Raw genomic sequence first — 17,541 nt, 5'->3', positions numbered from 1 at the left:
TTCAGTCCTTGGCATGATTTGCTATTGCAGGCCTTGGATTCAGGACTATGCACAGAGGTCACAACCCTTGGTTGATTTGACAATTGGGCTAGGACTGACGGACAGACAGACTGACATGGACGTCCAAAGCTTAAGATGCCCTGATTGATTTAAAACAAGCATTAATGTCAGCCCCAGCTTTGGGGGTGCCTGACTATAGAAAGCCATTTGTGAAGTATGTGGATGAGAAAAAATGGTTCATGACTTCACTTCTGACTCAGTATCATGGGGAAAGGAACAAACCGGTTGCATACTACTCAAGGCATTTGGACTCGGTGGCTCGATCATTACCCCTGTGTCTTCGAGCGGTGGCTGCAGCAGCTGAGGCGATGATGGCAAGTGCAGATCTAGTCCAGTTTTATCCACTGAAATTTCGAATTCCCAATGCAGTGCACACGATCCTGACACAGGCCAGGACATCTTATTTGACACCTGCGCGATCGGTGCATTATCTGAATGTTTTGTTTTCATTATTGGCAAATGTGACTGCGGAAAGATGCTCTGCTTTGAATCCAGCGACCTTCCTTCCCACGGGGGTGGACGGGGAGCCGCATGATTCTTTGCAGGTCATTGACTGTGTGTGCAGACCTAGGCATACTGACTGACATCCCACTGGAAGGAGGCAACATCCTGTTTGTCGATGGGAGTTCTTTGAGGCTGAAGGATGGATCCCCAGCGACCTCCTATGCCGTGGTGCTGCAAGATGGATCACTTGTGGATGGAGGGCATCTGCCCAGGATGGGGCATTCCATCTAAAATCACCACAGAGAACGGTCCTGCGTTCATCACAGAGACCCTGGCTAAATTGTCCCATTGGATGCAAATTGATTTAAAGCATTATTGTGCCTATCACCCCTCGAGTGGGGGGATTATGGAGAGAGCAAATCAGACACTTAAACTGAAATTGGCGAAAAATCTCAGGGACGACGGGCCTACCCTGGGTGGATGCCCTGCCCCTGGCTTTGTTATTCATGCGAGCCAGGACACACCACCAGACAGGATTGGTTCCTTTTGAAGTGTTGACAAGAAGGCCGATGAGTGTTTTGTCTCCCTCACGATATGTCACACTGGAGACTGTGGATGGGGATTTGCTGACTTATCTTACAGGTTTGCGGCAAGCGATCGGTGCAGCCTGGGACCAGGTTCATGCCAATTGGAGGAATCCAGAGGGAGAGCTCTCTTCCCTAAGGAGGAAGAGATGCAGACTGCAGTTGAAAAGGTGGCCAATCAAATGCTTTACACCGTGAAGGCCGTCTCGGGTGAATTGTAAACTGTTAGGCAGGTAGCCCTGCAAAACCGTATGGCATTGGATCTCCTGTTGGCTGAGAAAGATGGAGTTTGTGCTATTGTGGAGAGAGAATGTTGCACGTTCATCCCTGATTCCACTCAGACTGTGCAGGATCTAGAGGACGTGGTGCACAAGCAGATGTCTGCTATACATGAGGAGCATGGTCTGTTTGAGTACAGCTGGGACTATTGGTTCTCCTCACTGATTCCGAGTTTATCTGGGGTATTCAGACCCTTAGTTTTCAGTGTAGTGATCTTGCTTGTAGTGTTGCTACTAATCTTCTTGCTGTCTAGGTATTGTTCTAGTTTTCTGTCTTCCCAGGCAAATTCTGTTATGTTCCTACGGACTCCCCCTCTTCCCTACGCGGATGATCCTCTTGTTCCCGCCTGGCTCTACAACCCTCAGCCCCAGGTTGTCATGAATGTGACCAGCAACGCCAACATTGCTGGTGACTCCTGTTCCATCCAGCCACCACCAGCCCGCTTCGACCCACCACGCATTTGTCTGGAATTTTACTACGCTGCGGACTCTGATTGTTTGTGAACTGTGCGGATCTCGCGTGTTCAAAAGGGGGGAGTGTGGAAGTAAAATTGGACATTGGTAGGCCCGGGAGGTTGGCATATTGGGTTTGTGTGTGTCTTTAGGACTTAGGCAAGAAGATATTGTTTTAAATACTGTGTGACCTCGCTTCATGATAGCTGCCTGCAGTAAGTTCCGCAGACCCTGAGGAAAGCTTGGACCTTGGAGAGGCAGACAGCGGAACAAAGGGGGGGAGAAACCACCTGCAGGAAGATATTCGAAGCTGCCCCGGGGCACAGTGAGTTATAGCTTTATAAAATAGTTGCGGCAGACAATATATAGCATGCTATGCGGTAGTGCAAATGTACAAGTAATTATGTTAATCGTATTAATATATGTTAACCATGTATTTGCTGTGATTTAATGACAATCAATGTGTTAATCATTAATCAATGGAACACCCAAACATTAATAGTGATTCAATGTCATGTAATCAATATCTATATTCATATCTCAAGTAGGAGCCTAGCAGTCGAGACATGTTCTGGTAAACTGAGCAAAATGGGTGGATTTTACCTTGCTGACAAGGTGAACCAATAGAGCAGGGGAATTGTGTTTGTTATACGTTTGACCTTGGTTTGTTGGTGTTTAGTGACCAATCAGGATGTAGAAATCCTTATTGGGAATTGGGAGTTATGGTTTATCAACTGGTTGGTCTGTGTGCTCCGTGTGACTTGGTACCGAGTGCCAGAGTGTGATGAGAGCACTTTGCTGAGTTGCTAGAATAAAAGAGATTTCCTTTACCCACCAAACTGAGAGGTCCAGACTTTTATTTTAAGCGTTATATTTAAAATGTTTCTATCACAGCACAAGGACTTCGTCTATATACTGACCCCTGTCCCCCAACTGTGTATGAGCAGCATTTATGCTGATTCTTGAATGTGAGCTAGTACATAAACCAGCTAGTACCCACCCATGCAAAAATACTCTAGCTTTCCGTCATACACATTCTTTTATTTTCTTGCATTGTCCGTTTTTGTTCATAGTCTGTAATTTTCCGAATAACGACAATTTCAGATAACTACTGGAACTATGAGTTCTGGAGGGGAGCAAGTTCTGTTACATGCTATAGATATGGTATAGATATCTGATACCTTTCCTTATCAGATTGTTACTACTGTTAAATAAAAACCATAGATATTTTATTTTGATTGTATACATTTCCTTATTAGGGCACGTTAGTTCTCTTAAAAAATCAGTTTATTCTGACATCGTAAATTTCCTGATCAGAGTTTACCCTCTTTAAAATCATGGGGTTCTGTTTGTGCCAAAAATATGTAAACAGCACACAGTCCATGTTAACTGAGCATGTGACAAAGCATTTGTCTGTGACAACTCTATTTTGTCAATGAGTTTGCCTGTGGAGCCCCTGAAGGGACCTAATGGTGTCTGCTAATTAGATACCCATAAATAAACTGTGTGGCCCCCGCCCAAGCATTGCTGCCCAAACAACAGCCTCCTCCTTATGCCGCCGAGGGAGGTGTAGCAAATGGTTCCCCTGCCCCTTCCCCTCTCCCCCCTGCAGACGAGGATCATAACCATTCAGCACCAGACTCCACCTCCTTCTCAGTGATGACGTGCCGTGGCCAGACTCAGGCAGCAGGACGAGGCAGCAGAAATCCTTGTCCCTATGTTGGTATGTCCAAATCCTCAAGGGGGAGATAACGTTTGCTCATCTGACACTGTACATAAAGGAGTTGAAGGACATCGCCAGTGACCTGCTGGATCCCAGGCAGAACAGGCCTTGCTATGTGATAGCCTGGTAAATCCTGCGAGTGCTACCCCAAGCGACTGATGGCAGCATTCTCCAACTACAGACATCTAACTTTTTAAAAATGAAGTCTGTTTTAACTGGATTTTTACTACTAAACTAATAATTGGCTACACTGCAGTTCCACTGTTTTGTTTGGCACCGTAAATTATGTCTTGCATTCTGTGGAAACAAATGAAGGCTGAGGAATGTTACGTAGCACAGCTAGAATGCAAAAACTCTCTCTGGTATAATTCACTGCATAAAACCAATGGCCTTAATTACGGTGTCTTCTTCATAACACTCCCTGACTTTTGTATCCGTGACCATGAGATAGGGTGGGCTGCTTTTCTTTCTTCATTTTACTAGTGTTCCTCCCTTTCCTCCCAGCCTTGGCTGGTGGTTCAGGCAGCATCACCTTCTTCACGGCCCCTGTTCTGCCGTTGATCTCTTTTTAAGACAAGCTATCATGTATTAGTTTACTCTAAATTTTGATCACATGTCAAACTAAGCCACATGGCGGCCCGAGGAGCAGGCAAACACACTACGGGCTAAGGAGCTACAAGACAGAGGAGAGAATAGGATGGCCAGTGACATGTGCTGGCCAAATGGGAACAAACAAGAGAGAACAGGACAAGGCAGGGATGGATTCTGACACTAAATATGCCCAAGTGCTTAGAATGGTTTAGTGCAAGTCTTAGACAATGGTATCTCTGAATGAAGCAGCAGTTTGACTCCTCCTGAAGACCCCATAACTGTCCTGAGAAGTTGTTTGTATGCACTTGCTGCCTTGACATTTGTTGATGTATATGTGCCCTGCTCGAGCAGTAAAGGGAAGATTGCATGCAGAGCTGATTATCTATAGCTTCTTACTCTGAGTAAAAATAAAATCTTCTCATCATATAGGAACCGAGTCTATGGCTGGAAATTTCTGCAACAGAGGCATTTAGTTATTTCTATAAAAATATACAGTATAGAGCCAATGAAGGAACCAGATGTCACAGTAACACTGGTCACTGTCCATGGTACTGAATACTCTATTTGTTGGGCTGGCGCTGAACAAATAGGATAACTGGCCAATGTGTCCGTGTGCCTCCACTGATTGGCCCCCTGACATATAATTATTTTTAACACTGAAGGGGAGAAAGATCATACAGGAAATTATTAAACAGTAATTAGCAATCACTTATACAGGTCCTTCTCAAAAAATTAGCATATTGTGAAAAAGTTCATTATTTTCTGTAATGTACTGATAAACATTAGACTTTCATATATTTTAGATTCATTACACACAACTGAAGTAGTTCAAGCCTTTTATTGTTTTAATATTGATGATTTCGGCATACAGCTCATGAAAAAGATCTCAAAAAATTAGCATATTTCATCCGACCAATAAAAGAAAAGTGTTTTTAATACCAAAAAAGTCAACCTTCAAATAATTATGTTCAGTTATGCACTCAATACTTGGTTGGGAATCCTTTTGCAGAAATGACTGCTTCAATGCGGCGTGGCATGGAGGCAATCAGCCTGTGGCACTGCTGAGGTGTTATGGAGGCCCAGGATGCTTCGATAAGCTTAAGCTCATCCAGAGTGTTGGGTCTTGCGTCTCTCAACTTTCTCTTCACAATATCCCACAGATTCTCTATGGGGTTCAGGTCAGGAGAGTTGGCAGGCCAATTGAGCACAGTAATACTATGGTCAGTAAACCATTTACCAGTGGTTTTGGCACTGTGAACAGGTGCCAGGTCGTGCTGAAAAATGAAATCTTCATCTCCATAAAGCTTTTCAGCAGATGGAAGCATGAAGTGCTCCAAAATCTCCTGATAGCTAGCTGCATTGACCCTGCCCTTGATAAAACACAGTGGACCAACACCAGCAGCTGACATGGCACCCCAGACCATCACTGACTGTGGGTACTTGACACTGGACTTGAGGCATTTTCTCTGGCTCTCAGCGGAGGCGGTCGCACTTCTTTCCCTCTCCCTCCCCTTATCTTCCCTGCTTCGCTCCTCTCGTCTCATCTAGTCTACTGTCTTATACTTGAAGAGACTCTCTCTGCTCTGCTCTCCAAACTACGAGAAATTATGGATTTGATCAGCTGGTCTCTCAACGCAATTGACACCATCTTCTCAACGAGAAGCCTGGGTTCGGGGGAACCTAACTGTCCAGCGGGAACGTATGCGGCTGGCTACACGATGGACGGATGGGAGCGGTGGAGGGTCGTGTGCCTGGCAGCTCTTTCCGTGGAGGACATTGAAGACATCTACCTATTCGGAACTATGATTACAGGTATTATGCTGATTGGATTAGGCATTGCCCTGGTTTATCAAAATTGAAGAAGACCGTGACAGCCTCTCAAAGCCCCACTAGGCTGGCCGGAATGATTGATGGAGTGGGCAGAGCTGTTAGCACTCAGACTGTGAAACTGGATAACATCATGGAGAAGCTGACAGTTTTGCAAAACTTATTGGATGGCGGCGACCAGCGTGGACATTAGAGGAGCTGGAAATTACAGTTTCTCGCATGGAAACCCAAACAACCTTATTCTATCAAGCTCCTGGCTCCCCTCAATCAGCACTGGCCTTGGCCAAGGCTGCTGCTGAACAAACAACTCCCCCGGAAGAACAGGCAGTGAGACTCTCTTGCATTCCTCTCCCCCAATCCCAAGGACTTGCACCCTCCCCCCATCCAACGCCTTCGCCGCTTCATACCCCCAGCGTGAACAGACGGGTCTGTGACCAGCGCCTCCATGGCTGCAGGACCGGATGGCTGTTTGTCTATGCTGGACTACCTCCACCTCCCCATTCCCTCACCCGTTGCGAGTCGTGTCTTTTCATGTTGTACGATGTAGTGATCATGTGCTTATGTTGCTGAGGTGTTTTCTCCCCCTCTCTCCTCATGTCATCCTGTTTCTCTTCTTCTCTCCTCCCCTGTCTCCCTACCCCCTACTGTGATGTTGTATATGTAATGTCGGGCGATGGCCTGCTTTTCGCTGGTACTTGTGACTAGTGACATGGTATATTGCAACAGCAATAAAGGGTTTGAATCAAATCAAATCAAATCAAATTTTGGCATTTCCCTCTCCCTAGTCTTCCTCCAGACTCTGGCACCTTGATTTCCGAATGACATGCAAAATTTGCTTTCATCCGAAAAAAGTACTTTGGACCACTGAGCAACAGTCCAGTGCTGCTTCTCTGTAGCCCAGGTCAGGCGCTTCTGCCGCTATTTCTGGTTCAAAAGTGGCTTGACCTGGGGAATGCGGCATCTGTAGCCCATTTCTTGCACACGCCTGTACACGGTGGCTCTGGATGTTTCTACTCCAGACTCAGTCCACTGCTTCCGCAGGTCCCCCAAGGTCTGGAATCGGTCTTTCTCCACAATCTTCCTCAGGGTCCGGTCACCTCTTCTCGTTGTGCGGCGTTTTCTGCCACACTTTTTCCTTCCCACAGACTTCCCACTGAGGTGCCTTGATACAGCACTCTGGGAACAGCCTATTCGTTCTGAAATTTCTTTCTGTGTCTTACCCTCTTGCTTGAGGGTGTCAATGATGGCCTTCTGGCCAGCAGTCAGGTCGCCAGTCTTACCCATGATTGCGGTTTTGAGTAATGAACCAGGCTGGGAGTTTTTGAAAGCCTCAGGAATCTTTTGCAGGTGTTTAGAGTTAATTAGTTGATTCAGATGATTAGGTTAATAGCTCGTTTAGAGAACCATTTCATGATATGCTAATTTTTTGAGGAATTTTGGGTTTTCATGAGCTGTATGCCACAATCATCAATATTAAAACAATAAAAAGCTTGGGCTACTTCAGTTGTGTGTAATGAATCTAAAATATATGAAAGTCTAATGTTTATCAGTACATTACAGAAAACAATGAACTTTTTCACAATATGCTAATTTTTTGAGAAGGACCTGTAGTTCTCATTTATAATGATGTAAAATTTTAATATATATATATATATATATATATATATATATATATATATATGTGTATATATATATACATATATATATTATTAAGAACAAAATATAATCATGATTTTATGTATCAGGGGCGGCATGGTGGTGCAGTGGTTAGCACTGTTGCCTCACACCTCTGGGACCCGCGTTCGAGTCTCCACCTGGGTCACATGTGTGTGGAGTTCGCATGTTCTCCCCATGTCGTCGTGGGGTTTCTTCCGGGTACTCCGGTTTCCCCCCACAGTCCAAAAACATGCTGAGGCTAATTGGAGTCGCTAAATTGCCCATAGGTGTGCATGTGTGAGTGAATGGTGTGTGAGTGTGCCCTGCGATGGGCTGGCCCCCCATCCTGGGTTGTTCCCTGCCTCGTGCCCATTGCTTCCGGGATAGGCTCCGGACCCCCCGCGACCCAATAGGATAAGCAGTTTGGAAAATGGATGGATGGATGGATTTTATGTATCCCTTCTGCTCCTAAAAAAGCACAATATGTCTGAATGACAAATATGTCTATTACTCGTTTTAATAATTTTGTTAATATTACCTAATTTGCTTATCTTTTTTTCTGTAATCACTCTGCGTTAAAGCAATTTTTAAAACTAGCTGTGAAATTGATGATGGTGTTGTTATTCTGACTGTTGTTGTCCTGGTGCCTTAGGATACGTCTGTCAAAACATAAGTGAGGAGATGGATGCACTATTCTATGGAGGCCTCTGAAGAGAATAAATGATTCCAATATTATATTGAGAGAGATGGTTAAATCAGAGCTAGCTAAGATTTTAACAATTCTGAGCTATTAGTTAAGTTCTTCCCAAACGAGTTTGATGGGCCGAATGGCCTCCTCTCATTTGTAAATTTCTTATGTTCTAAGATATACAGTACTGTGCAAAAGTCCAAAGAAATGTTTAAAGCTGTTTATCTGGGTAGCGAGTGTACTTTGGCTTAGAACAAAAACACAATTTAACATTAGAACTGTGATGCCCGGCTCGTCCGCTCCTCGTGTGTGCCATGCCCCCGGATTACCCACGTGTACTTCCCTGATCATCTCCATCTTTGTCCGATTACTTTGATTAGTCCAGTCCTATTTAAGTCCTTGTCTCCCTTGTCCGTCATTTTGGTTTGGTGAGGTTTCTTGGTGTCTGATGTTCCCTGCTCCCAGTTCCCGTAATAAACCCCTAGTTTTGCCCTGATTTCGGCTTGTCTGCCTGTTCCTGCCCCCCGACCCGCACAATCACCGTTCTGCCCGCCCGCGATCGTGACAAGAACATGTGCAAATTAAGAGTAACACAATAAAAACTAGTAATAAATTCTTCTATTTTCTAAAGAGTTACTGATATCTAGTTGGATGGCTAGATGAACACCGCTTCAGTTCCCAAACTTCTCCTCAGGGGCACCTCAGCCGTTCCATGATTTGGTTAAATTTCATCAACAACTCAATTAAATAATTAAATATATTGGTTTTAAAAGTGACAGATTGACTAGTTGTATGAGGTGTGCTAGTGGCCAAGTTAAAAAATACATGGCTGCACTGGACGGTCGCTGCAAATCCTACGATGATTTTAGCAGAGGTTCTGAAATGGCTAAGCTGACACACTTTGACAGGCATAATGTCATAGTTTTACACCAACACGAGGACAATCTAAAAATCATTTGCTTTGCTTTTTGCACAGTAATGTACATGGAATTCTCAATTCAACCCCATCCTTTCCTAAGTGTCATACATCTGTTGAGAAGAAAATTACACATTGGAAGCCATTTGATAAAGAAACACTCCGTTCTCATTAACAATTTTGCAGTTATAAATTCCATATTATACACTTTCTTTCCTCTCCATTGTACTGTCGTGGGGGGCTGAGGTTTTAGCCAGGAGATCATTATCATGCTCCTGGCAATTAAAAGAAGAACTGTCAATAATACAACCTTATTTTCATGCACTGCATTCTATGGCATAATTCCTAGTTTGAAATGAGCTGGTTCAAGTGGTAATTTTATGTTCAAACATTTTTTTATATCTCTTCCTGTAAATTTTTTCCTGTACTCTGACAGTTTTGGACAATTCCAAAAATGTGGGTGTGGTCTCCTACTAGGTCACAACCCGTCCAACATTGATTAGAGGTGTTGCCAAACGTAGAGGTGAGAAGAGGAGTCTTAAAGTATGTCATCTTAACTTTCCAATCAAATTCCCTCCATGTATGTCTTAAAATGGATGAGAGAGGGATATAGGGCTCTCGAAGGAACAAACAGGCACGCTTAGGTTCACTCAAAAAACACTTTAATACAAGTGATACAAGATAACATCGCATTAAAATCAATATCAATTAAAAACAATGCAAGATAACCTTATACCACCAGAGATATAGAATAGTATTAATCATACGAATATATATACAGTCAGGTCCATAAATATTGGGACATCGACACAATTCTAATGTTTTTGGCTCTATACACCACCACAATGGATTTGAAATGAGCTCACCGGTGCGATCTTTCTTTTTAAGAATGTTTCAAACAGTTGATTTCGCCACACCTAATGTATTTGGTATCTCTCTGATGGGTTTTTTTTATTTTTCAGCCTAATGATGGCTTGCTTCACTGATAGTGATAGGTCTTTGCATCTCATATTGAGAGTTGACAGCAACGGATTCCAAATGCAAATAGCACACTTGAAATGAACTCTAGACCTTTTATCTGCTACTTGTAAATTAGATTATGAGGGAATGACACACACTTGGCCATGGAACAGCGGAGCAGCCAATTGTCCCATTACTTTTGGTCCCTTAAAAAGTGGGTGGCAGATATACAAACTGCTGTAATTCCTACACCGTTCACCTGATTTGTATGTAAATACCCTCAAATTAAAGCTGAAAGTCTGCAGTTAAAGCACATCTTGTTCATTCCATTTCAAATCCATTGAGGTGGTGTATAGAGCCAAAAAGATTAGAATTGTGTCGATGTCCCAATATTTATGGACCTGACTGTATATAGGAAAGAAACAATAAAATATAGATAATGTGAATTTGTTACCACTAGCAGTGGTAATTAATCCCCATGATCAATTTAACGTAAAAGCAGCTGCTAAACTATTTACACTTGGGCGTGCCATCATCAACCACCTTCACACACAGACTGGGGAGCCCTTTTCAGTCCTGTCAGGAGACCAACACGTGAGTTCCGAGAAATGCCGGGCGATGCACGCTCTATCCCACGGCTGAGCTCCGGTTTTCCCCATCCTTTATACTAAATTGGGTGCTGCCTGTGGGCATGGGGTGAGCTGGTCAGGCTCACCCCTTCCCCCCAGGGCAAGGTCCAATTCCCCCTTTTGTCCGAGTGTTGCTGCTTGCGATAATAAAATATGCATCCTGGTGTCATGCTTTCCTATTCCCCCCCCCCCCCCCCGGAGGCAATTTTAAGGTGCCGTATACCGACCCCCTCCTGTCTCCCGGAAACCAGGATAAACATCCTGGCTTCTTTTATGAGCCGAAGTTCTTTATGGCAGGACAGGGTTTACGGGGGATCGGCAAAGAATAACATGTTCAATGACATTCCGGGTGAATCCTGGACGATTGATCTTCAGGATGATCAGTCCCCACACGATCAGAATTAATTCACAATTACGATCTCCCAGAATATTACAGTAAAAGGATCAATTCCATATATGTGGGTGACGTAATCGTACGTGAATTCATCCTAATACATGGAGTATCTCTGATACTGAGTTGTGGGGCAGCACGGTGGTTAACATTGTGACTTTACACCTCTGGAACCAGGGTTCGAGTCTCCGCCATGATTCCATGTATGTGGAGTTTGCATGTTCACCCCAAGTCGTTGTGGGGTTTCCTCTAGGTACTCCAGTCCCACCCTCCCACAGTCCAGGAACACGCTGAGGTTAATTGAAGTTACCTGATTGTGAGCGTGCCCTGTGATGTTGACTTTTTTAATGGTAACGGAGAGTCATGAAAAATCTACAGCACCGATACATCCCAAGGATATAATGGGCATCCGATAGTCATTATTGCATCAAAATCTAATAAAAACTGCTGTATGGTCAAACTTTTTCCAAGATCATTAAAGTCTAATCAGCTTAGATTAAAGCAAAAGATGTGTAACTGGCGGCTGTGAGTTTGGCAATAGGGAGTCCGCGTTGCATAGGTCACGCTCAGGTGTCCATGGAAATCTCCATTGTAAAGGCGCGACTTTTCAGTTAGAAGGCCTGGATTTCATCTGTAAATGGAAAGAACAGGTATAAAACAAAAACTAAGGTAACATTCAGGTCATTTATCTTCATTTGTACCACATTAATACATTAAATAAACATTAACTGACCATTCACAAAACCTCAATAAGACATTCATAAGGCTGTAGTTAAGGACTAACTAATCTAATACTAATTTGCAAAACATTAATAAACATTTATAAGTGAAGGTGGGAAATAATAATAAACAAATCATTACTAAACAATTAGTACACCTGCATTTTAATGATGAACAAATTCTCTACAAATTCTTAATCATTTGTAATCATTTATTAGTAATGTGGTATGGTGGTGTAGTGGTTAGCACGGCTGCCTCACACCTCTGGGACTCAGGTTCGAGTCTCCGCCTGGGTCACATGTGTGTGGAGTTTGCATGTACTCTCCATGTTGTCGTGGGGTTTCCTCTGGGTACTCTGGTTTCAAAATGCAGTGCAAGGCATCTTTATTGCTTATACTGACCATAGTAATACATTATGAAGGTATCAATAGCGACTTATAGAAAAGAACTTCAATGGAGCTTACGAAGTATTATAATCAATGCTATAATGTCTTACGACTGGCAATAGATGAAGCTGTAATGCTTTATTAATTCTTATACCGAACATTATAATGCATTATGAATCTATCTATAAAACATTATATATGACAGCTTTAAGTAAAGTGTTCAAATGATCATTTCCCATTTTAATAATTTATAAATGTTTAAGGTTTTGCAAATTATTTGTTAGTCCTTAACTACATGCTTATAAATGTCTTATTGAGGGGTTGTAAATGATTGGTTAATGTTTAAAGGCTTGTACATGTAGTATAACTGAACATTATTGTAAAGTGTTATCAAAATTAATTTGGAGTACAACTGCCCACTTGATCAGGAGTTCAGGGCACAATCTTTGTACAACGCAGAACCCCCAGACCTGCAGTGAGGAGATATTTACAGAGAGCAGAGATTTTCTTCTTGATGAATCTGCATAGGGGCGGCATGGTGGTGCAGTGGTTAGCACTGTTGCCTCACACCTCTGGGACCCGGGTTCGAGTCTCCGCCTGGGTCACATGTGTGTGGAGTTTGCATGTTCTCCCCATGTCGTCGTGGGGTTTCCTCCGGGTACTCCGGTTTCCTCCCACAGTCCAAAAACATGCTGAGGCTAATTGGAGTTGCTAAATTGCCCATAGGTGTGCATGTGTGAATGAATGGTGTGTGAGTGTGCCCTGCGATGGGCTGGTCCCCATCCTGGGTTGTTCCCTGCCTCGTGCCCATTGCTTCCGGGATAGGCTCCGGACCCCCCGCGACCCAATAGGATAAGCGGTTTGGAAAATGGATGGATGGATGAATCTGCATATCTCTCCCGGCCCCTTCCAAGTCAGTCCTGATTACAGCCTTTCATGTTTCTATTATAAACTCATTCACTGACAATTACATTATCTTGTGTTAAGAAAGAAATTCCAGTGTGTCAGACAGAGAGCTCAGTGACATATTAAAGTGAATTCTAGACACCGAATCAATTAAATATAAATTAAGCACTAGAACAAGTTTTATAACAACAGAGGAGGTGAGATTCATTGACTTTTATACTTTGACATTCATAGATGGATTGTCATGATAATAAACATGTGTCTTAGTTGAACCTTCTTATTTTAATGTATCAATTAAGCAGATTTGCTCAGCTATGCACATGAAGATGTGAACCAGTCCAGCTGTGGTACTGTGGAGTCTGTCTGCCGGGGTTTTCTCTGGGACCTTTGGTTACTCTCCGGTTATTTCTATAAAAGATGCTCAGTCTATGTGAACGCCCTGTAATGGATGGAGGGATGGATGGCGATTGGAATAATAAGTATAATTTTGATGATATGCAAGAAACATCCTGTTAAATTACACACAGTTCATCTGCAGCACACCCACGAAGATGACGCTGCTTTCGGCTGCTTAATAAGCTCTTCCCATCTCCCATGTCCCATTTGCATCAAAGTCCTTCTTCAACTTGAGGTTCAACAAACAGTAATGAAAAAACAAGTGAAGATGTTCCAGCCCAGTTTTGGGAAATATTAATTTATCAAGCCAAATCACTATGTAAGTAAGTATCCCTGCCTGCATTTGATGAGTTTTTCAGGATAAAATGCAAAAATTACACCATAACAACCTTTGCAATGTAATCGTATAAACCAAGGTCTCCCAGATATAGTGTAATATTTAGGGTTTTCCACAGCAGTCATTTGTCTTTTAAAATGGAATAATGCTCTTCCATTTATGACATCCTGCATAATTCTTTTCCCATAATGCACTCTGTATTTTTATATTATTGTCCCATAATGGAAGAATAATTCCTCTATTGTCAATTTCTAAAGAGGGAGAGGATCATGAGTGAAAAATGTAAGATTTTAGTAGAAGTAGTTTTACTGGTGTTAGAATGGAGATATTTCGCATAGGAATGTTCCTTCTCAATATTTGGTGGATAAATGACCAAAATATGGGAATGAGAGATAATTGAAAAGACAGTTAAAACTAGGTGGAAATATAGTCACTACAATGAACAGAAAACTTAATCAAAAACCTGAATGAGCTCACTCTCTAGATGTACGCCATCGGCAGTAGATCCAGAGTTCCGGAGACTGGAGAATATTTGGTGACCAGTCATCACTAATACTCATGAAACCCGAATCAAGGAGAGGAAAAGCTGGATCATTAAACAACAGAGAAACTGCATTACCTGAAGCAGTATCTTTACTCATTTGGTAACACTACTTGCGGGGCACATATACTTATTAGATACTCAGTTACTGCTGAAGTTCAAATCATGAACAAATATAGTAGCTACTTGTGTTATTCCTCATTTGTCCCTTCAGTAGGTCCTTCAGTAGTTCATAAAGGCTTACAAAATTAACAGATATAGTAACAAATATAGCAACTGCTTGAGATAAAAGGTGTGTGATGATTCATTCATGATGAACAAACACAAAATAAGTATTTCACTTGTGTTATTCATTACTTGTTCCTTCGGTATTTCATAAAGGTTTGCAAAATTAACAGATATAGTAACAAATACTGTAATTGCTTGACATAAAACATGTGTACACAATTCATGAATGATGAACGAACATGAGATCAGTGTGTAGCGAAGACTTAGACTGTGGTTAATTAATACACGTAATATCATAATCCTCAAGTAAAGTGTTACCAATCAGGTTAATCATTACAAAACAGGGTACAATCAAACAACACAAATGTGATATTGTTCCTTCAGTTTTATACTGGTTGTGCATTAAAACCAATAAATATTTGCGCAATCTGCTAAACTTTATTCAGCAACCATGTCAGTTGATCACCTGGAAGATCTCTACAAGACTACAATTTTTTTCGCCTTTTTCTAAGTAAATATTTAATTTGCTCACTATTTGGCATCATGACAAAAACTGACGGGCTTCATCCCTGTAAGCATCAGTCCCTCCTGTCTTTGTCCTAGACCCTTGTGTGTTTCCCTGGCTCCCAAGACAGCCATGTATCTCAAGGGCTGCCTGTGTGGTACAGAAGCTATAACCCTACAGTCGTGGATTTGATGCCAGCTTCCCCTCTTTTGTTTGTTTATTGGGTTTCTGATTTTCCTAGTGTTTAGTCCTTTGCTTCCGTGTTTTGGTGTATCCTTAGTTTGATATTGATTTGTTTATTTTCTGTTTTACTTGTTTCTTGATTTTTCTCCTAGGGTAGTACTTCCCCGTGTTTCCTTAGTTTCAGGTCCTGTAAATTCCTTACCTGTTTCAGTTTAAAGCTTTGTTCCCTTACCTGTTCTTTAGACTTCATGTAGTTAGTGCTTGTTAGTTCAGCACCATGGTTAAGTCTTATTTAGTTGTTAACTCAGTTTGTGACACCTTGGGGCCCTTTGTTTTTGTATTATTGTTTTGTTGATAAATCCCGTGTTACTTGGAGCCGTACGTGGATCATTGCCTTCATTCCATATGCGCCAAGCCACGCCGCCGTAACACACCCCAGATCGAACGGCTGACTCCTGTTTGGCTGAGATTCACTTTCAGATCAGAAACATGTCATTGTGGCCTGGCTCTGAGGAATGCCCTGCTCTTCTCTCACCTGAGAAAGTGAAACCCAGGACACTGCACAGTGGAATTCAATTATGGACGCTATTCAAGTGTGCTGCCTTCAAACAACATGTAATGCTCCCTCTGCAAATACTGATTCATACGAGCTCTTGGGACGCAGAATTACACAGATGTCCAGGTCTGGTGTGACAATCACAAGTTTTGTTAGCGTGACTTTGTGTCTCCTTCCCGTGTCCCTTAGTGTCACAACAGAAAGTCACAGTGTCCGTCTGCAGACATAGGTCACACCTGTGCCTGCACAGCTGGAGGACACGTACAGCGCACCTTGGGGGCCTGGTGCTGTAAACATATCACCTTTAGAGAAGAAGGATGTAAACCCTAATAATCCTCCATGTCTGCTCACTACTCTGGTGTAAACACCATGAGAGGAACACTAGGTGATCCTATGCCATAAATGACGACACACGGGATGCAGGGCATCAGCATTTCACTGGGTTTTTGCATGTCTTCCTCCAGTCCCAGGTAACAAATTTAGCTGTTTGGATCTGTACCCTAATTATCAGCAACCGGCACCAGTGGTACTTTCTACCTGTCTATTGTGGAAGAAATTTCTCGAAGTCCGATGTTTGTGTTTGACAGAACTTTATTATTCGATGAGCTCAAAGGGAACAGACACTCAGCAATCATGCGTCTCGTGTTCTGCTCCCCAAGCAACAAATGCATATATCTTTTATGGCCTAAAATGTGACAGTCATCTGACACATCAAGGACAAGTCGGATATCTGGACGTTCCAGTTACTTCTGCCATTCTAGGTCCAGGCAGCAAAAGGAAAGTTTGGCCATCTGGAGATATCAGTTCCTTCTACTTTTTCAAGGTCCACCTATCAGCTTAGAACAAGTCTATCTATTTGGGACTTTTCCTTTTGCTACATTATTCTAGGACTCGTTGTTCTCTTTTTCTACATTTTATATTATCCAATACCATGCATACATTTTATAATATCTTATGCCTTTGCTTTGACCTGGGCCACTTGCTTAACAAGCAATATATGGAAAACATGTTAATTCGTCTATAGAAAATAGAAATTTCTTACTTAAGTAGATTTGCATTATTGTTTGATACATTCAATTAATGACAAGTAAATTACATTGTTTCAACCACTTTGTGTAAAACAACAACACATTATAAACTCAATTGTTAATTACTAATTAGGTAATTCATTTTGTATAATCACCTATATTCCATTATTGTTACTGATTAGATGGGGCGGCATGGTGGTGCAGTGGTTAGTACTGTTGTCTCACACCTCTGGGACCCGGGTTCGAGTCTCCGCCTGGGTCACATGTGTGTGGAGTTTGCATGTTCTCCCCATGTCGTCGTGGGGTTTCCTCCGGGTACTCTGGTTTCCCCCCACAGTCCAAAAACATGCTGAGGCTAATTGGAGTCGCTAAATTGCCCATAGGTGTGCATGTGTGAGTGAATTGTGTGTGAGTGTGCCCTGCGATGGGCTGGTCCCCCATCCTGGGTTGTTCCCTGCCTCGTGCCCATTGCTTCCGGGATAGGCTCCGAGAGAGAGGATGAATGCCGCTTCCATCAAATTGACAGGTCGGGTCAAAAGGTCACTTGTGGGCGGG

Source organism: Brienomyrus brachyistius, unplaced genomic scaffold (assembly GCF_023856365.1).
Source record: "Brienomyrus brachyistius isolate T26 unplaced genomic scaffold, BBRACH_0.4 scaffold27, whole genome shotgun sequence".
Lineage (NCBI taxonomy): Eukaryota > Metazoa > Chordata > Actinopteri > Osteoglossiformes > Mormyridae > Brienomyrus > Brienomyrus brachyistius.
The sequence above is the reverse complement of the archived record's forward strand: the minus strand, read 5'-3'. Positions refer to the sequence as shown.